Consider the following 23,279-nt stretch of genomic DNA (forward strand, 5'->3'; position numbering starts at 1 on the left):
AGCCAATTTTCAATCATATTAAGACTTATCAACATGCACCCCAATGTTCATAGCAGCATTATTTACAATAGCCAAGATATGGAAGCAACCTCAGTGTCTATTAAGAGATAAATGAATAAAGAAGATGTGGTATATGTGTACACACACACACACACACACACACACACACACACACACTCACACAATGGAATACTACTCAGCCATAAAAAAGAATGAAATTTTGCCATTTGCAGCAACATGGATGAACTTAGAGGGTATTATGTTAAGTGAAATGAGTCAGACACAGGAAGACAAATACTGTATGATAACACATATATGGAATCTAAAAAATAAAACAAACTCGTGAATATAACAAAAAAGAAGGAGACTCACACATATAGAGAACAGATTAGTGGTTACCAGTGGGGAGAGGGAAAGGGGAGGGGCAACACAGGGGTATGGAATTAAGAGGCACAACTATTATGTATAAAATAAGCTACAATGATATATTGTACAACACAGGGAATATAGCCAATATTTTATAATAACTATAAAACTTTAAAAATTATGAATCACTATATTGTACACCTGTGACGTAACATTATACATCAACTATACTTCAATTAAAAAAAAAAAAAAAGACCTGGTCTCCTTCTCTGGTTCACCCTTACTGTTAGGATATAGTTATTTAGAGATCTCAACTGAAAGCCTCAGATATGTATCAGAACTCCTCTCTTTAGTACCATGAGACTGCTGAAAATTCTGCTTAGCTTCTCAACCTCTCAGTAGTCACCTTCAGCTCAACTTTTCTGCCTATTGGCTTGTGCAGTTTACTAATCTGCAACAAATTCTGGTGGAAACATGGTTCAGGCTTTTGGTTCAATTCTCTATGCTAACATTCTCTTCACCATCTTGGTCATTCAAGCTCTAGATGCCTTGGTAACCCTGAACTCCAACAGTCTCTCCACCCCTGTAAGATGACCAAAAGGTCTCCTCAGTTTCTGTTTCTTAGCAACCACTGTATGTTCAACTCTCCTGCCTCTTCGTGGTATCATCTACAAAGAGAAAACTCCCCGAGGGATTATTTATGTGCCTTTTCCCATTGATAAAATTCAAAATTCAAAAATAAAAACTCTTGGCAAGGTAAGAACAGAAAATGAACTTCCCTACTTTGTTAAAACCTATCAGAAACCAATGGTAAACATTATACCTATGAATAAAGTAACAGATGCATTCTCATGTATGTTAAGAACAAGTTAATAATGTGCGAAATCACATGTACTATTCAACACAGTACTGGAAGGCTTACTCAATGCAATAAATTAAGGAAAAAAATATATTAATGCTAGAAAGGAAAAGACTCCCCGAAAGTCATTATTTACATATAACGTGAATATCTATCCTTATAAAACTCAAAGGGAATATAAAACTCATAAAGACAGATCTCTGTCCTTGTAGAAATTACATTCTAGATTTGGGGAGAAGGTAAGAAAGATAGGTAATAACAACAAACATACTAAATAGGTAAATTATCAAATCTGCTAGAAGGTGACAAATGCTGTGAAAATGTAAAGTAAAATAAAGGAGGGAAAGGGGAAATCAGAACTGGGAACAGACGGACTACAATTTTTTTTTAAAAATCAGAATCACTCCGTCCCAGAAGAAACAAAAATAAAAATTACCTAGGAATAAAGAATTCTGTGGAATATGAGTAAGGTCTTCTAGTAGAAAACTAAGTTTCCAAAAGAACAAAACTTTCGAGTTTGAATGTAGAAACAGTCAATATACCTAATAAAAATAATTTTCCTCAAATTAATATATAAATCCAGATAATATCCTAGCAGAATTTTTCATGCCTCTTACGAAGTATATTAATAACGTAGAGAAAAGACATGTATATGCATATACATATATATTTAAATAACAAAGAGAATTATGAAAACAACAAACCAGTTTTATTTATCCTACCAGATATCAAAAGTAAAAAAAAAGGAAGAAAAAGAAAAAAAAAGTCAGAGGATAAAATACCTAAACATGAAAACTTAATCTCAAGTTATTGTTATTTAATGGGTATAAAGTTGCAGTTTGCAAGATGAAAAAGTTCTGGAGATCAGCTGCACAAGGTGAATGTACTTAATACTACTCAATTGTACACTTAAAAATGGTTAAGATGGCAATTTTTATGTTACGTGTTCTTTATAATTAAAAAAATGTAAGTGAATACTTTTATGCCTCTAGGCAAAGAAACCTTTCTCACATAAACTAAAAAGTACACATAAGTCATAAAGGAAAAGACTGACCTGACTGGTATAATTTCTGTATACCAAAGGACAATATAAGCAAAATGAAAGACTAGTAAAAACCTAAGAGAAAATATCTGGCATCATAAAAACAGGAAAAAAGAAAAAAAGGATGAGTAATCAAAAGACCTAAAGAAATTCTACAAATCAATAAGAAAAATGTTCAACAACCAACAGGATAAGAAACAAAGCATACTGTGAATAGGCAATTCCCGTTAGAAAAAATACAAATAACCCTAAAAAATAAAAAATAGGAAAAAAAAACCTTACTAGTAATTAGTGAATTAAATATTAAAGACTAAGAAGACATTTTCCAAAAAATTTGAAAGCTAGACGGTAACAGTTCACAAGTGTATGAAATGATACTCTCAAAAACCTAATGATAAAGGTATAGACTGAAACAACAGTTCTGGAAGACAATCTGGCAAAATCTTCCAAATCAAAACTGCATGTATCGGGACTTCCCTGGCTGTCTAGTGGTTGGGACCTCGCCTTCCAGTGTAAGGGGTGCAGGTTTGATCCCTGGTTTGGGGGGCTAAGATCCTACATGCCTCGGGGCCAAAAATCCAAAACATAAAACAGAAGCAATATTGTAACAAATTCAATAAAGACTTTAAAAATGGTCCACATCAAAAAAAAATCTTAAAAAAAAATTGCATGTATCATCACCCTATATATGTGCCTCCTTATAGAAAATGACAACACTTTCTATAAAACAGTCTTAACAAAAAGAAATCAAACCTGAATCACATCAAGCCTCCATACCTAACTAAAAATTTACAGAAAATGCAGAGAACAAAAAACAAGTTAAACAATGCCATGGGATGCAATAAGCAAGAGCTAGAGTATGGAAAAAATGTGCAGGGCAAACCACCCAGTCTCTTCAATCAATACTGCAAAATTTAAAAAAGAGAGACAGGGAGGGAAGGATGGGAGGAAGGAGGGAGGGAGGAAGAAAGGAAGCTGGAGACAGAGAAAGAAAGGGGAATCAGGGAGATGGAGTGAAAGAGAGAGAGAAGGGATGGGAGAAAGAGAGGGAGGGAGAAAAAGAGGAAAAATAGTTTGAAAGACTTTTTTTTAAAGGTGTATCAACCAATCAAACTGTAAACCTCATCTGGATCCTAATTCAAACAAGTAAAAAAATATGGAAGAAAATGTTTCTGACATTAAAACAGTTTAAAATTTGAACACTGACTGAATATTTAATGATACTAAAGAATTATTGTTGGGCTTCCCTGGTGGCGCAGTGGTTAAGAATCCGCCTGCCAATGCAGGGGACACGGGTTCAAGCCCTGGTCTGGGAAGATCCCACATGCTGCTGAGCAACTAAGCCTGTGCACCACAACTACTGAGCCTGCGCTCTAGAGCCCCTGCTCCACAACAAGCGATGCCACCACAATGAGAAGCCTGCACACCACATCGAAGAGTAGCCCCCACTCTCTACAACTAGAGAAAGCCCACGTGCAGCAAAGAAGATCCAACACAGCCAGTAAGTAAATAATTAAATAAATAAAAATTTTAAAAAAAGAATTATTGTTAATTTTCAAGTGTGATAATAGTGTTTTTCTCCAAAAAAAAAAAGACCTTATATTTTCCAGAAACACATGAAATATTTGCAGATCAAATGACACGATGTCTCAATTTGTTTCAAAAATGTGAGAAGGGATAAAGTGAGAGTACAGATAAAACAAGATTGATCATGGGATGATAACTGTTGAAGGTGAGTAGAAGTTCACTCTTCTATTTTGTCTACTTGAAAATTTCCCTATAAAACATTTAAAGTGCATATACCATACGGTTCAGCAATTCCACTTCTTTTTATCTTAAAGGAACTATCATGCAGGTGCATGAGAAAGTACATACAGGACACTCCTGACTCCACTGTTTGTAGTTTTAAAAAATTATAAACAATCTGCAGTAAAAACCCTGAGGGCCCAAATAAAACTGGTACAGCTATCGTACAAAACACAATGCAGAAACTGAAAATAACAACAACAAAACACAGATCTAAACATGCTGGAGAGTGAAAAAATCATACTGCCAAAATATATAAATATACCCCTTACAAAAAATAATCCATACAATACTATATATTTCCTACAAATATGTGTGTATATATGTATACTTACATATATAAATCAGTGTATATATGTAAGTACATAAATATAAATGGACTGAAAATATCTGAAAAGATAGACACCAAATAGACACCACGGAGAGAAGAGGAAAGAACCAGGACTGTAGAAATGCTCAAGATGGACTTTAGTTTCACCAATCTTTTTAGCATTTCAAAAAGGAGAATTACTTCTGTGGGTAAAACTTATGTTTAAAAAAAGAACATTAATTCACACTTTTGCTGTCTCTTTGCGAATCAATGAATCTTTTTTGACTTTTGTACAGAACCAGAACCAAGATATACCTCCTAGAAAATTAACTATAAAACATACCCTTCTCTAAATCAAGAACTTATAGACAAGAATGTAATCAATCTGGGAAAAAAATATTAGGTTCAACCACACAAAACTGCCAACATTCTAACATTTTTGCCTTCAAAAAATGGCAATTTCATGAGTTTGACATAATAGATTTTCGTATAGCAACACTAGCATTGCAGGAAATTCATTATATTTATATATACTCTACTCCCGAAAATTTGTATGAAAACTAAAATGTGTGAAAAGATAAAAGGGGGATACTATTAAGTTTTTCAAAAACATGTATGTCCCTAATTTCACCTAACCTGTTGTCAACATTATAATTACGTTTCCACATTTTCTTAAAAATCTGTTCTCTTACTTCACACACAATATTGGATTAATGTTCTTTAATCCAATAAGCGCTGACTGAAACCAAAGATTTGTAATTTTCATCTTGGTCTTAACTAATATTCAATTTATAAGCATACTTATCATTCTCAGCTGAATTTCTTTAATCTTCTACTCATTTTTACAAAATAAGAGCAAATATAATAATATACCAAGAACTGCATAAGTAATTTTTTTTAAGATGGTAACACTTTTGAATCCAAAATATTGGATAGACACAACTAGGCAAAATCATGTTAGTTGGTAACTGAGTCTCATTTATTCACATGAAAAGCAGAGTATAATGTACAAAAATATAGGTTGTATTAAAAAAGTCAAAAGGAGTGCTTGTAATTATAATTATTCTTATCATCACAAGATCCTAATACCAAAAATAGACTTCAGGAATTGGGTTTTACCAAAATTTGTGGGAAAGATGCAAGAAATGTCTTATTTTCTATTCTTCCTCTTAGATCTTCAATCTATCTCCCATCAATGCATTCTCCACACTGAAGATCAAAGAGACTTCATAAACCTCTCTTTTAAAATGTCTTGATCAGGTCATTCCCCTGCTTAAAGTCCATTAAGTCCTACAAGGACTAAATGATGTGGTTACTCTCCATTCTTCAGTCGTACCATTTTTGCTATTTTTGCCATTGTTCTCTGTGTTCCAGGTATGTACTCTTTTTTCTTTTTACTTTAGCTTCACTTTTTAAAAATTACATTTTGTAAACTATCATACAATAAAAGAAATTTTTTTGCATGTACAGTTCTATGAGTTTTAGCAATACATATAGAGTCATGTAACCACCACCACAACCACAATACAGAAAGTTCCATTACCCCAACAGAAACTTCATCCAGTTGTCACAAGAATCAGTAATTTATTCCTGGGCTTCCCTGGTGGCGCAGTGGTTAAGAACTCACCTGCCACTGCAGGGGACATGGGTTCGAGCCCTGGTCCAGAAGATCCCACATGCCGCGGAGCAACTAAGCCCGTGCGCCACAACTACTGAGCCTGCGCTCTAGAGCCCGTGAGCCACAACTACTGAGCCTGCATGCCACAACTACTGAAGCCTGCATGCCTAGAGCCCGTGCTCCGCAACAACAGAAGCCACCACAATGAGAAACCCGCACATTGCAACGAAGAGGAGCCCCCCCTCACCGCAACTAGAGAAAACCTGCGTGTAGCAACTAAGACCCAATGCAGCCAAAAATAAATAAAATAAATTAATTAAAAATAATAATAATAATTTATTCCTTTTTGTTGCTGAATAGTAATCTACTGTACGGATGTACCATCATTTATCTATTTACCCGTCAGAAAAACATCAGGTTGTTTCTAGTTCGGGGTGATTATGAATAGAACTGCTATGAACATTTGTGTAGAGATTTTTATGTGAAATTAAGTTTTTGTCCTCTAGAGTAAGTACCCAGAGGGTGGTTGCTGGGTTATATGGTACTGTATGTTTAACTCCATAAAAAAGTACCAAACTGTTTTCCAAAGTGTAAAAAAAAAATCATTAAGGTTAACACCACCACGCCACCAGTGATAATAACGTTGATACTGTACTCCGCGATATAATGTAAAGAAAGGGGTCCTTCACCTCTTGTAGTATTCTTCCCAAAACACTATAGCCTAAGTGTAATCATCGGAAAAACATCAGACAAACCCAACTGAGGGATACTCTACAAAATACCAGACCAGTACTATTCAAAAGTGTCAGCGCTATCAAAAAGAAGGAAAGACTAACAAATTTCACCCTGTACTACCTTTGCAACTTTTCTGCAAATTCCAAATTTTCTTTTTTTAAAAGAAATGATTTTGATTTTAAAAGAAAATGATTTTTAAAAGAAATGATGATTTTGAACATCTTTTCATGTATTTATTTATCAACCTTATATCCTCTTTGACGGAATGTCTATGTCTTTTGCCCATTTTTAAACTTAGCTATTTGTTTCTTTACTCTTGAGTTTTGAGAGTTCTTTATATATTCTTAACATAAGTCCTTTATTGGATACGTGATAGTCAAACATTTACTCCCACTTTGTAGCTTGTATTTTTATTTTCTTAACAGTGTCTTCCACAGAGCAAAAAGCTTTTAATTTCTATGAAGTCCAATTTATCAATTTTTTTCCTTTAGTGGATCATGCTTTTGGTGTCATATCTAAGTATTCTTTGCCTAACCTCAAGTCACAAATATTCTCCCTTATGCCTTCTTCCAAGAACTTTACAGTTTCACAGTTTACATTTAGATCTATGATGCATTTTGAATTAATTGTTATATAAAGTGTGAAGTATAAATCAAGATTCTTTTTTGCATATGAATGCAAAGCCAACACCATTTACTAAAAAGGTCACTGTTTCTCTCCTGAATTGCTTTTGCAACTTTGTCAAAAATCAACTGGCCAAAGCTCTGTCCAGCCCCTTGGATCCATTTTCATTGCTTCCACCGTGAGGTCGCTCATCAGACCCCAGCAGCCAAAATGGTAAAGCAGATTAAGAGAAAGTATGCTTTTCAGGAGGCCTTGAACAATGCAGGAGAGAAACTCCTAGTAGTCGACTTCTCAGCCACATGGTGTGGGACTTGCGAAATGATCAAGCCTTTCTTTCATTCTCTCTCTGAAAAGTATTCCAACGTAGTGTTCCTCAAAGTAGATGTGGATGACTGTCAGGATGTTGCTTCAGAGTGTGAAGTCAAATGCATGGCAACCTTCCAGTTTTTTAAAAAGGAACAGAAAGTGGGTGAATTTTCTGGCACCAGTAAGGAAAACCTTGAAGCCACCATTAATGAATTAACCTCATCATGTTTTCTGAAGACATGACCAGTAAACAGCCATTGGCTGTTTAAAACTTGTAATTTTTTATTTACAAAAAGGAAAGGTCAAGTATAAACACTATATACCTAACTGCCATCTGATAAGTGACAATAAAATATTAACTCTACCCTTTTAAAAAAAAACATCAACTGACGATATTTCTGTGGATCCTATTTCTGGACTGTCTACTCTGTTCCAGTGATCTATGCATCTATCCCTTTGCCGATACCACACCATTTTTATTTCTGTACTGACATTCTTTTAGTACCTCCAATATGCTCCTTCGTTACTTCAAGAACTTCAGATATGCTGGTTCTGTCTTCCTGCACATTCTTCCGCTCTCACCTAGTAACTCCTAACTCATCTTTCAGAATTTTAGCTTAAATGTCACTTTCTCAGGAAAAACTCTGCATCATGAAAGTCAGAGAGGTTTCAGGAGAAAGCAGAAAAAAATCAAGATGCATCAGTCCAATAGGGCAGCAGTCCCCAACCTTTTTGGCACCAGGTACTGGTTTCGTGGAAGACAATTTTTCCACGGATGGTGGGGGGGATGGTTCAGGCAGTAATGCGAGTGACGGGGAGCAGCAGACGAAGCTTCCCTCACTAACCCACCCTGCCACTCACCTCCTGCTGTGCGGCCTCGTTTCTAACAGGCTGTGGACTGATACCAGTCCACAGCCCGGAGGTTGGGGACCCCTGAAATAGGGCATCCAGTTACCAACTCAGCAAGAGTCAGAGACTACCAATGACTTTAAGAAGTTATTACGATTTCCTAAGCTTTGTCACACCTCTGTGTTTATTTCTGTCATGACCAGCACCCCTTCTCTACCTCTTACTCCTACCTTTCCCGTAAAGCTTAGCTGTAAAATCCTAAAAGCAAAAAAGGGAAAGTGTACTTATCATGCTGGCAAGTAAGGGGGAGCTGCCAATACGTCACTCCACTTCTGCCCTGGATAAGTGTTGGAGATAGAAAAGAGTCTCTAAGGAACAGAAGAAAGTGGATGAATTACCTAGGACCTAGACAAGGAGAAAACTAATCTAGGTTTAACAACAAAAAGGTACATCCCCCAACAAAAAAGCTAAGACAGTAATGTGGAAGACGCTGATCTTTGTATTAAGTAATTACAATTTAGAGAACTAGTTAGGAAAGGAAGGTTAAGACTTCTTTTAAAGAACCTCTTCCCTTAAAATGCCAAGTAGTTGACAGTAATGATTTCAAAATACTATAATCAGAAAAAAGAAAAGCAAAGTTAACTAGTATTTTCTGAGCATTGTTATATGCCAGGGACTGAGATGGATATTTTATATATGTGTTCTCATGTAGTGTTTATAAAAAATCTGTGAAGTAGATATTATTATTTCTACTTTATAGAGAAAGAAATTGAGTTTATACAGCTAGATTAGTTCTATTTCCTCTTTGTTCTTATTCTCGTAACTTGTTTTTATAACTATATGCATGAAAAAATAAAGCAATATACAAAAAGATCTCAACTTAAATGAGAAAAGACAATTAACAGACACCAGTACTGAGATGACAAACATGTCTGAATTATCTAACGAGGATTTTAAAGCAGCTATCAGTAAAATGAACCAAAATGCAATTACAAACACTACTGAAACAAATGGGAAAACAGAAAGTCACAGCAAAGAAACAGAAGACATAGAGAAGAATCAATGGAAATTTTAGAACTGAAAAATACAATAGCCAAAATTAAATTCAACGGATGGTCTGAACAGCAGAATGTCGATAACAGAAGAAAGAGTCGATCTTAAAGAAAGTGAACTTAAAGATCGATCAATAGAAATCATCCAGTCTGAAAAAGAGAAAAAGAAATAGATTGAAAAAAATAACGGAGCCTCAGGGACCTGTGGAACAATTACATAAGATCTAACATTCACATCATCAAAATCCCAGAAGAAGAGGAGAGAAAATGTGGGCTGAAAACTTATTTGAAGAAATAATGGATGACAGTTTTTCAAATTTGGTGAAAATCATAAACTAACAAATTCAAGAAGCTGAGCAAACTGCAAACAGGTTAAACCCAAAGAAATCCAAACATACACACATTATAATAAAGTTTCTCAAACTAAACACAAAGAAAAAAATCCTGTAAGCAGCCAGAGAAAAACAATGCATTACCTACAGGGGAATTTCTCATCAGAAAACCATGGAGGCCAGCTGTACCAATTCCAAAACAATGCATGAGTACTTCATTCCCTACTTTATTACAGTTATTCAATACGTACAAAAAGGTACTTATGGAGGCCAGCTGTACCAATTCCAAAACAATGCATGAGTACTTCATTCCCTAATTTATTACAGTTATTCAATAAGTACAAAAAGGTTATTCACTATTGTTTCAGTTAATTACCCAGGAGGTTGAACTCTTTTCCTTACGTTTGTTTACTCTATGTAAACTCTATTTTGACCTAATGGACACGACTTTATCAATGTACTTACTGGAATCTTAGTGTTGTAAATATTTTTAAAATATTCATAGTTATTTTAGATAGGATTTAAGGTCAAATTTGTAAATATTTTCCATTTTGTTATTTTTCTTTTTAATTTTGTGCTGGTTTTTTCATATAGATGTACTTAATTTTTTAGTCAATTTTTGAGTCTTCTTATTTTGGGTTACTATTTGCATAGTTTCACTAGTTTTCCAGTTTTTAAAAAGTTAACCATACATTTGCATACAGACAGGTTCAACACTAATTTTTCTAACTGCTACCTGATCACCTCAAAAATTAATGAAATAATTCTATCACTTGATAGACTTTATGCTTGCTATTGTATACTGAATTCCTAAATCATATTTTCTCAATTCTAAAAATGCTTTTCTTAAAATAATATTTTTAGGTTTCTGAAACTAGGAGAAGTATCAGAATTAATGTCCAAAAAAGGTACCAGTAGTTAAGCAAAAGAGTAAGTTGTGATGTATGTAACTGCTTGCCCATGTGTAAACCTATGGGAAATACCTTCCCATAGAAGGTATCTGTTTATCCAAATATCACCACAGCTGAATTTACTGCACAGATAAACTCACAAGCCTTTGAATTTTAAGTTAAATCTGAAAGCCTAACTGTCGCTTGAAAATGTTTTCAGAAAGCACTGAAATAAAAAGCTATTGTGATGCAAAAATTGTCTGTTGCGAGACAAGCAAGAGCAATTAAAGGCAGTAGAAATTACCCAGTCCCTCAAAATAGATCACAGAATTAGCAGAGCTGGGAGACACTGGTGTGACCAATTTACATTTTACAAAGTACTATTACCCAAGGGCTGGATATCTGTCAAAAGTTTCCAGCTGACTCAAAAAAGAAGTTATTTAATTCACAGTTTATAGAAAAACTGAAACCATGAATTTAGCCAACAAAGAAAAGCAGTTAAATTCCAAACATTTCCCATATGACTCAAAACTATACTGACAATCATAATGTACAGAAAAGCAGCAACAGGTGAGGAAAATCAGTATGTCAGTATGAAAAAGGATTAGACACACTCTTGCATTACGATTCCAAAGAAGATGGTATAGAAACTGTATGGATAAATGTATGCTTCTGTCAATTAATTTCTAAGAAGGATGTGAAAAATAAATTTAATGTTTCTTCTTTCTTTAAAGTATATTCAATCAATAGTATATATCACAATTAATAGTCTTAGAATTGAGAAAATGCACTGTGTGTATATATGTGTGAATATATTTGTCTATGTCTATTCAGTCATTTATTTGCTCATTCATTTCTGGGTAAAGGAAAGCAAGAACAGAGAAGCAGGAACAAAACTAAAGATAATAATGAATAAAGATCAAACCCTTCCAAGATCCTAAAGGTTACTGTGATGCAGAAAAACACATGATGAAGTAAATACAACCCAGTGAAAAATGACAACCAGATAGATAACTTACTAGCAAATAACATAGCCAAAAAAACCCTGATAAAATTAAAGGTAATAGCAAATTGAAATAGCTGAGAAAAAGTAAGTAAAAATAGGTCTTAATTCAGTTGAAAATAAGAGTATTAAGAACTTATTAAAACTATGTAGTACCTAACCAAGATTCAGAATACCATAATTCTTGATCAACCACCCTACCACTGCAGTAGGTTCCAGAGAATGAAAGTGAGAAGGGATGTACCAAAATTGCCTGTTTATTATTATCAAAGGGTTTGGACCATAGGCAACTAGGGACTCCTCTGCCTCAGTTACAGTTAAGCCTAACACCTGAAACACTGAGAACAAGCCAAATGATTTCCTGGCTTCTTTTATTTAGGTCCACATCTTAACCCACAGAAAAGAAGGGAAAGATAATCGAGTACTTCTACAAACAGCCATGATGGAGTAACAGGGATCTGATTAATCCTTCTGGTTATACAACCAAACTGGATAAAATAAACAACAGCTTTCAGCTATTGGACAACAGTCAAAGCAGGAGTGGGATCCCTGAGAAAAGGGGAAAAAAATTAGGTGAGACCTCCAACTGCCTCACTTTACACCCCTGAAGCAGTTTCCAGGATGCAGGGTAGAGAGGGAGGACTTCAACAGAGCCTGGCAGTCTCAGAGAGTTGAGACAGACTGACAATGTTCAGGGAAGCCAAAGCAGCCAGAATCTGGTTAAAGCGTACCAGAGAGAAGGGACCTGCAGACACAGAGCTCTGGAAATCTGTAGAGGTCTCCCCTCAAGTCTTTGACAGGTCATCTGCGAGAGGAAACTACCTAACGTTGGGGAAAGGACCAATGAAAAACAAATAGGTCAAAGAAGTCCCAAAACTCATACAAGGGTAGAGATAATTTGTATTCCCACCAAGTAGAGTGAAAAGACCTCATAATGATAGGGATAGAATAGGCTAGTTATACAGGTAGTTGTAGAAGTCCCACTAAGGGACTATAGATAGAGAGGGAAACCTAGGAAACTTCGGGAGACCACTGTTAAGTTAATGATCGTTCAAGAAAGCTATTGGAACGTCGTGGAATGAAGCAGCCTTGCTTAACTATAAAGCCATAAATAAAAGCACAAGATATGCCCCAGGCCATTAGGTGGAAGAAAAATGTCACCACCCTTCTACTGACTTGAATAAGTGCTATGATAATCCTAGTTTGACCTCATAGGGTGAGACACTCTCCTGAATGATACGAAGAAGGAACTAGTGATGTAAGCCCCATGTCTACTCGAAGAAGGCAGTCTTTTCCCCTCCCCCTTTCCTTTGACTATAAAATTGTAGCCCACTTAATCCTCAGGGCAGAGCTCCCTTGCCTGCCTGCTTGCATCTCTTACAAGCGTCCTATATTAATAAATCTACTTCTTGCCTATCACTTTGCCTCTCGCGGAATTCCTTCAGCGCTAAGACATAAGGAACGTGAGTCTCAGTAAGTCCAGACACCAGGTGAGTGACTCTAATTAAAAGACCGTGGGTTGGAGTCCCAAACAGAGTTTTGGCCTGGTTCAAGTCCTGGCCGCATGCATTCAAATCCCTGCTGCATGTGTTCAAGTCCCAGTCTGGGTTACACGGTTTTAATAATACATGAAACATTAAGTAAAGTCCTCAAAAAGTAGCAACTCTAAATTAGCTCAAGGAAATAAGGATGCCCAGGACCCACCCTACCAAAGCTTCCTCAAAACAAAGTGAATCGCAAAAAAACATCAAAGTGATTTCAAAAAGTTTAACTGCATGCCAAATTTAGACCAACATTACTTAAAGGAATACAACAAAATCCAACACCCGGCAACATAAAATTCACAATGACATCCAATGAAAATTTACAAGGCATATAAACTAAAAGGAAAATATGACCTACAACCAAGAGACTAACAGATCAATAAAAACAGACACAGAACTAACAGACAGACGGAACTAAGCGGACAAAGTTATTAAAAGAACTACTATATATATGCTCAACATGCTCAAGAAGGCAGAGAAAGACATGGCGATGTTTAGGTGAGAAGGGCAAGATTTTTTTCAAGCCCAAATGAAATTTCTAGAAATAGAAAACACAAGATCTGAAATGAAAAATACACTGGATGGGATTAATAGCAGATTGGACAATTAATCTGAAAACACACAATAGAAAATATCCAAAATGAAGCACAAAAAGAAAAAACAGAAAGGGAGAAAGGGAGGAAGGAAGGAACGAGGGAGGGAAGGAGAAAGGAAAAGAAGGGGAACACCAATAATTTGTAGCAATACATCAAACTAATATACATGTAATTGGGGTCTAAAAGCTAGAGGGAAGAAGGTGATAGAAAAAAATATGTAGAGAAATAATAGGCAAATGTTTTTCAAGCCATAAACCCACAGAACAAAGAGGCTCAACAGAATACAGGAAAGATAAACAAAGAAAACCACACTTAGAAATATCATAATCAAACTGTTGAAAACCACTGATTAAGAAAAAATGTTAAAAGTTGACAGAGGTAAGGAAAAAGACTCATTATGTACAGAAAAAGACTTCTCATTGGAAACTATGCAAATGAGAAGTCAGTGTAGTGACACTGCTAAGTACTGGAAGAAAAAAAGTCAACTTAAAATTCTATATCCAGGGTTTCCCTGGTGGCGCAGTGGACAGGAATCCACCTGCCAATGCAGGGGACACGGGTTCAAGCCCTGTTCCAGGAAGATCCCACATGCCACAGAGCAACTAAGCCCGTGCTCCACAACTGCTGAGCCTGCGCTCTAGAGCCCGAGAGCCACAACTACTGCAGCCCGCACCGCTGGAGCCCCTGCTCCGCAACAAGAGAAGCCACCGCAATGAGAAACCCATGCACCACAATGAAGAGTGGCCCCCGCTCACTGCAACTAGAGAAAGCCCATGTGCAGCAACAAAGACCCAACTCAGCATAAATAAATAAATAAATAAATAATTCTATATCCAGTTAAAATATACTTCCAAATGACTATGGAAATGTTTTTAGACAAAGGCTGAGAAAAATCCATTATAAGGCATGCAACTTTTTTTTTTTTTTTTTTTTTTTTTTGCGGTACGCGGGCCTCTCACTGCTGTGGCCTCTCCCGTTGCGGAGCACAGGCTCCGGACACGCAGGCTCAGCGGCCATGGCTCACGGGCCCAGCCCCTCCAAGGCATGTGATATCCTCCCGGACCGGGGCACGAACCCACGTTCCCTGCATCGGCAGACGGACTCTCAACCACTGCGCCACCAGGGAAGCCCCTGCACACCTTTTTAAAGAAATGTTCTTTAGGCAGAAGGAAAAGAATATCAGATCAAAATTTGGATCTACATGAATATCAGATCAAAATGTGCATCTACACAAAGGAATGAGGAGTACTAGTAACACTAGTAAATATATTAATAGATATAAAAGACATCTTTGGGGCTTCCCAGGTGGCGCAGTGGTTGAGAGTCCACCTGCCGATGCAGGGCACGCGGGTTCGTGCCCCGGTGCGGGAAGATCCCACATGCCGCGGAGCGGCTGGGCCCGTGAGCCATGGCCGCTGAGCCTGCGCGTCCGGAGCCTGTGCTCTGCAACGGGAGAGGCCACAACAGCAAGAAGCCCGTGTACCGCAAAAAAAAAAAAAAAAAAAAAGACATCTTTGTCTAAGGTTTTAACTTCTGGATTTGCTTTTTTTTTTTCCTCAATTGTCTTAATTTCAAAAAAAATCTGTGCTTACAGTAGAAACTAAAAAACTAATCCCCTGAAAGAATCTCACTCCCATGAAGTAACCATTGTGAAGATATTCATAACATTAATTGGGCATATTTCCATCTTTTTATAATCTCCAGAACTATTTCTCACCATAGGAATTATATATTCCTTGAAAGCTAGAAAAGACTCACTGGCAAAACAATCTGGCCCCAGAACCAATTTTTTGAGAAAATTACTCGAACTTTTCTTCCATAGTTTTCTGGGTTGCCCAGATTTTCTTCTTCTTAAAGTAGTTTGGGCATTTAATTCATTTCAGAGAGATTTCAAATAAATTGGCTTATGGTTACTAAATAGAACTCTCTTATAATTCTAAAAATCTCTTTTCTGCTTTTATGTCCTGTTTATTCTTCCTTACTTTGGTTTTCTATCTTTTCCTTGATAAAATCAGTCAGATATTTACTTTGTTTTTTAACCTTAAGAAGTAGCTCTTAGATTTTTTTTAATTCTACAGTTTGTTTTTCAGTTCATCTGTTTCTGCTTTTATCTTATTTATATCCTCCCTTTCTCCCAGGCACTAATTTTGTTGGTTTTATTTGTTGTTTTACTAAAATCTGAGGTTGAGTACATTTCTTTTTCAAAAATCAATTTTCTAAGGTCAATATCAGTCTTTGCCTAAGTCTGTATTTAGTTTGCTATATAATCAGTTATTGTATACTTGATCTCCTGGTTGATTCAATATGATTTAAGAACATTTTCTGTTTGATTTTTCCAAGTGGTTGGAGTAGCACATTTTAAACTTCTGTTATAGTGAGAGATTGGACATGTCTAGTTTTAGCTTTTCTGGAGTTTACTGACGTTTTCCTCCTGGCTTAACCTAATTTTTTTTTTTTTAATGTTGCACAGTCAACTGGAAAAGTATACTTAATCCGAAATTTAAATGGAAGCTTTATAAGTAACTAAATAAACCACGTTACAAGCAATACAGGTCTTACACTATACTTCAGGCTTTCAATTTTTACTAGCAGGAAACGCATCCATATATGAAGAGTAAGGTCAGACGTTCTCAATCTTACACCTAACCTAATTTTAGTTTACACTGCTAGACCTGTCATAGGCAGAGTGTTTTTTAATAATATAAGGAATTTCTAATTCTAAGCAATGTCCAAAAATTCTCGAAAATATTAATAGCTATTTAAATTCATTTCCATGTTCATTTTTAATTGAAATAGGTGGTTAAAGTGATAAAAATACTTGAAAGTCACTCCATATCAAACACCATTTCAAAACCAATAAGGCATCCCTCCTTAAAACAGTAAAATGTGATTTGACTAGCATCATAGAGCTATGACTTTTCTTGTATGAGACACTACACTCCAACTAATAATTAGTGACTACAATAACTTTTCAGGAGCCCTATCATATCATAAAATTATACTGAACTAGCAAAATCCCTAAATCCCTGGTTTTCCCAAATCCACGCTTTTGCAGCTTGTTTAAACTAGAATTCGCTTTCCTTTTCAATTCTGATTAAAAATCAGTTTCTGAACTCAAGCTTTTGGTTTCACTCCAAGATGAAGAGATGGAGGAATCCTGGCTCTCCTGTGAGTTAATTTCAAAGTACACCTTATTAAGATTCATTTTCCTCCTACAAAAAAAATTTTTTTTGGTGTTTTATTTTGCTATGCAGAGTTTTTTATTTGCATACGTATATATGTAATAACAGTTTACACTTCACAGGGTTACTGGGATAGTATCTGAAAATATATATTTAAGTATCTATCACATTGCCTGCTGCATAGTAAACACTAAATATTAGCTATTATTATTATTATTATTACATTTTTGTTTTCTCCTATCAGCTTTCTTTTCTCTTAAATTCACTGATCCCATACTCTGTAACTGACCACTTTAGCTATGCCTCCTCATTTAAGATCATCTTCAGAACAATAAATGGTTCAAGGCCTTTACCAACTAACTGATGACAGATGTTAAACTGAGCACCTCTCAACTGTGCTTAATCTTGCATATCACCTTTTGGTTTCCATAGCATCCAGGTGTAGTTTGGAGAGTATTTCATCTTTCCACTCAAAGCTTTCAGGATCGGATAGAAGAGTGAGTTTCCACCACACACATTTATTTTATTCTTCAAAAAATATGTTTTATTTCTTACCAATAAACTAGTCCATAAAAGCAAAACAGTCAAGTAACTGGTTATTCAATTTCAATAGCTGTGCCATTCAATAATTATACTGAATAATTATATTCTGTCATTTAGAAAATGGAAGAAATTCTTGTGCCTCTACAACCTTCAGTTTCCAAATAGTTTCATATAATTTCCAAAAATACCATTAAAGATACGTTAAAAGGTTGTTTCAGTTTATTGCTATACAAAATAACAAGCACATGGGATGGAGGGAGCAAGGCAGTGAAGGACAGAAAAATAGCACAGCTTTCAACTAGCTACACCGAGTTTTCAGATGGTCACCTTCCACAAACTTCAGGAAAAGGTTATCTGTAATTATGAACAATCTCTTTCTCTTGAGGGTGAAACCAAAAATTGTCCTCCTTACTGAGGCGTATATGCCTCCTTTCATGAAGCTTAGCTATCTTACAACATCATAATGTATTTTGCTGCTGGCCAAAGAGAAATGTAAATATCCCATGGAGTTGGGACAAGTTACATTTTCCCCTAAATTGTTCCTACCTCACTCCCTAGTAGAGAAGTATTATTTTGGCATCCAACTCTCTCGGTAATCTTTCTCAAACTGAGAGACTATTATAAGCAAGTGCCTTACAGAGAACACAAAGATACTCATTAAACCACCACAGCACATTATCATCAGTTTTTCCCCCACGTCCCAGGCCTCGGGCTTCTTAAAGTCACTACGCCATATTCGCCTCTCCCCATTTAAAAAATTAATTAAAGAAATAAGAACAACTTTTAAAACAAAACTGTGAAGTAGCTTTCTCTTAAACCAAAAGGCATATTTACTAGATATATGTTATGTGCTGGACAGTGTGCTAAGTGCTTCCCCTGATTTTATCTCAGGAACCCATGTAAAGTCAAATGAGAAGTAATTGTATGACAGGTGTGGGGGTGTCGGGGGAAGAAGATCAAAGAGTCACAGAGAAATTCAGCAAATAGGACCAATGGAATCAACAAGTAACTCAAAGTCAAACGGACCAGGAATAGGCTGCTTGCAGATCGGGAGATAAATCTAATTTTGAAAAAAAAAACTAGAAGCTGTTACTATACACTTTATTCTACTTTTTTTAATTGAAGTATAATTGATTTACAATGTTGTGTTAGTTTCAGGGGTACAGCAAAGTGATTCAGATATATATATATATATATATATATAATATGTATTCTGAATATAAAATACATATATTTTATATACAATAGTGTGTATCTGTTAATCCCAAACTCCTAATTTATCCCCCACCCCACTTTTCCCCTTTGGTAACCGTAAGATTGTTTTCTATGTCTGTGAGTCTATTTCTGTTTTGTAAATAAGTTCATTTGTATCGTTTTTTTTTTTAGATTCCACATATAAGTGATATCATATTTGTCTTTGTCTGACTTACTTCACTTAGTGTGATAATCTCTAGATGCATCCCTGTTGCTGCAAATGGCATTATTTCATTCTTTTTTTATGGCTGAGTGGTAGTCCAATGTATATATGTACCACACCTTCTTTATCCATTCCTCTCTAGATAGAAATGTAGGTTGCTTCCATGTCTTGGCAACTTTAAATAGCGATACACTTTATTCTTTGGCTTCTAGCTTCATACTAAGTCAATTCTTAGTTTCTTGGTGAGTACCTTGTATTTATAAAGGAGTAAATTTGACTGGACTCTGGATTCACTAAATATTAAGACAACTTCCAAAATCAAAATTACAAATGAAAACTGGTATTTAAAAGTTTAAATTCTAGCCAGTACACTAAAACAAACAAAAGAAATAAAGGGTACAAGGATTAGAGTGAAGGGGTTAAAAATAAAGCTTATAAGGAGATATAAAAACCACAGAAGCGGGCTTCCCTGGTGGCTCAGTGGTTGAGAGTCCGCCTGCCGATGCAGGGGACACGGGTTCGTGCCCTGGTCCGGGAAGACCCCACGTGCCGCAGAGCGGCTGGGCCCATGAGCCATGGCCGCTGGGCCTGCGTGTCCGGAGCCTGTGCTCCACAACGGGAGAGGCCACAGCAGTGAGAGGCCCGCTTACCGCAAAAACAAACAAACAAACAGAGAAGCACAGACTCTAGGGCTAGAATGCCTGGATTCAAATCCCAGCTCTGCCACATACCAGCTACACAACGTTGGGCAAGTTAATGTCTATTTCACTGGAGCTCTTCCTTACAAGGACCTAATGGGTTAATATGCATAGGTGCTTAAAATAGAGCCTGGTAAACAGTAAGCACTATATAGTAAAACTGTCATTTGTGTACAATATGGTTTTGTATATATATATATATCCCAAAAGACTCAAGAAATTATTAGAAATAAAAATTCGGCAGGTTGCTAAATACACATAGTTCAATTGTATTCTTATAAGCCAAGAAAGAGAAAATGTAAATTTCTGGACCTTTTTCTTATGGAAATTTTCAAAAAAGCTTAGAGAATAATATCAAGAATTACACCACCACCACCCCACCCTCCAACACCACAAGTGCCTAGCTTAAACAAAGATCAACTCATGGCCAAGCTTGATTCATCCCCAGCCACAGCCTTCCCTCTATTCCTGATAATAAAGCAGATCCCAGACAAATCCTTGCATCCATCAACATTTCACTATGTATCTCTAAAAGATGACTCTTCTTCAATATAACTACATGCTGTTATCTATCACACCTAAAAATTAACAATAATTTCTTAATATAAAATATCCAGTGTTCAAATTTCCCTGATTATTTTATAAATATTTATTTATTAAAATCTGGACCCAAATAAAGTCCAAACATTGCTATTAATTTCAGTTTTCTTCCTTCTTTTCTCTTGTTTTGTTCCTCACAATTTATTTGTTTAAAAAAAAACCAAGTTGTGTGTCCCAAAGACTTCCCCATAGTCTAGATTCTGCTGACTGCATCTCCATGGTATCATTTCCCTTGTTTCCCTGTCTTCTATGTTTCCTGTAAATTGGTAATTGGAGCTACAGGCTTGATCAGATTTAGATTCAAATTCAATTTTTTTGGCAACGATACTTCACAGAAAGGATCGTGAACTTTCATTAAGAGAAACCTAATGTCCGACTGTCCCTCCTCCTGTGATGTTAGCAGCCACTGATGATCTTTGCTTACGTCCTGGAATTCATTATGAAATGGTAATGTTCTATTTATCACCCCTTAACTGTAAATAGAATACTACTAACTAGAATACACCTGAGAAAAGAAACTTCCTCTCCTCAACTACTGGTCACATTCAGGTATAGTTGGTTTCTTAGCATACTCCAAAGAAAATGAATGAGTTCTTTAAAGTACCATCATGAACTCATCAGTTTAAACATATTGGATGTGATTGATTATATATTGTAGTTATACTTACTAATGCTCAAATTGTCTCATCTTTGGCCAGACAGAGCCCATTCAATTAAGCACCTTCGTTGTTTTGCCACCCCCTATGATAGCTTCCTTGCAAGGTGTTCAAGGCCCCAGCTCTGGAACCAGCTTTAACCATAAGCTGCTTTCCACTTCAACTAGCTCCTTTCTTATTCTTTATTTCTACTAAACTAAAAATGCCTAATTCTTAATTATAAATCAACTGTGTTATATTGAATACATTCTGGATATTATGATTGAACATGGACCCAGAAATTATAGAAATATTTCCTTCTCAAGTCTACTTTCAGCATTCCATTCAATGTCCAAAAAAGAGCATATCCCACTCAAAACTGGATGTTAAATGCTTCAATTTGAGAGACTGGAGCAACAAGATTCCTAATATATTCTCTGCCGGCATTTTGGCTCTGGAAAGTATTTCTTCATGTTCTATTTCAAAATTTAGATGTGGTTTTTAAACATGTACAATAAAAATTCACTGGTTGTTTTTTCTTTGATAACCCAATAAAATCATCAAGTGTGGGGAAATGGTCAAACTCTTAGATAAGAATTATTTTGCATCATAATTCAGACTTTTATAAAATTCTTATACCTCATCCTTAACATTGAAACTCATGATACTGTGAATATGAAGTTATAAGTTCTGACTATTTGAAAAAGTAGATGTAAGTTTATGCCTCCTTGAAATCATAGAAATGGCATTATCAGTGGTAAAGAAACATTCTTCTTATTTTACTAAAAAGCAAATTAACAAACATGTAAAGCCCTGTCACCCTACACAGCTAGCATACATCGCTGTGGAAAAGCAGGATCCTATATTTGCTGACCATTTCTTCCCAAAATCCTAAAAAGACACGGTGTTAGTGGCCAAAAATTGCTTACATCCACAATTTTTACTGGTTTTTTTCAACATTAAATCACAACCAGAAATCACATTACTAAATGCCAAACTTTTTCCTCTGGAAAAAAACAGGATATAAATTTATATCTTGGTGCAATTTCTTTTATTCACAGACCAAGTGCACCCTCTCCTACAGCTAAAGTTGTTGGGTTTTGATCAGAGGAGCCAATGCAACTTTTCCAGACAACAATGGCTTTAAAAAACTAACCAACCACCACCACCAACAACAACAACAATAAAACAAAATATCAACAAAAAAACTCTTCTGTTAGTGTGGATTTCTCAGTGATTAAACAGTAACACATCTCTATGAAGTGCTGGTATGTCCTCAGCACATCAGTGCTTTCATCCAACTGAAAAACAAAAAATTCTGCTAGCATGCACATGACAGTAATTGCTTTTCCAGATGGTATGCCTTTGATAAGGGATTTTTGCCAAAAGCTCATTTTACTTTCTCTCCAAGCATAATATTTGTCGTTAAGTTTGAAACTGGTTTGACAAGCTTCTCAGTAGTAGTGTGAGTTGACCTGTTTTTTGCTAGAAGAAGGATAACTGTGAATGATACTTCAGTAGTGTGGTCTTCTCTATCTTTAGCAATAATGTGCATTAATCTAACACTGAAAAGCATCATTTTATATAATTTTATACACTTTTTTCATTTTTCATCAAAAGTCTAAAAAGTAACTATTAAAGAAAAGGAAACTAAGACAAATATTAATTCAATTCTTCAGGGTAGCATGAAAGTAGAAGAGCCAAAGCTTGTGCTCTTTCCATCACACCATAGAGAAAATCATGGTGGCAAGGGAATACCTATTCCCTCAATTATACCTTGTTGAAATGTTTTCAAATGTTTTTGTGAGTCCAAACAAAATATTTTTAAAAGGTACTGTTTTAACTTAATGTAAACTATAATCCAAGACATCACCTTACAAATGTTCTAGGGCCGTAACTCGTACTAATTTTGTTTTGTTTTAATCCCCCTTCCCAAAAAAACAAAATCCCACTATCTCAAAATCTTAAAATCCTCTCAAAAAAATTTTAAGAAAATATTGTCAAAAAAAAAAAAAGAGGGCTTCCCTGGTGGCGCAGTGGTTGAGAGTCCGCCTGCCGATGCAGGGGACGCGGGTTCGTGCCCCGGTCTGGGAAGATCCCACGTGCCGCGAAGCGGCTGGGCCCGTGAGCCATGGCCGCCGAGGCTGCGTGTCTGGAGCCTGTGCTCCACAACAGGAGAGGCCACAACAGTGAGAGGCCCGCGTACAGCAAAAAAAAAAAAAGAAGGAAAGAAAATATTGTCAAAATGTATTATATAAAACTTCTGAGCACA

General features: G+C 35.9%; 1 protein-coding gene and 1 pseudogene across 7 annotated transcripts in view; one reads left to right on the forward strand and one right to left on the reverse strand.

The window, feature by feature from the left end:
- The window catches only part of NCOA1 (nuclear receptor coactivator 1), a 261,841-nt gene that overhangs the window by 171,637 nt on the left and 66,925 nt on the right, over positions 1–23,279 (reverse strand). The window lies entirely within an intron of this gene.
- On the forward strand, positions 7,571–7,909 carry LOC115854265 (thioredoxin pseudogene; annotated as a pseudogene).

Source organism: Globicephala melas, chromosome 12 (assembly GCF_963455315.2).
Source record: "Globicephala melas chromosome 12, mGloMel1.2, whole genome shotgun sequence".
Classification (NCBI taxonomy): Eukaryota; Metazoa; Chordata; class Mammalia; order Artiodactyla; family Delphinidae; genus Globicephala; species Globicephala melas.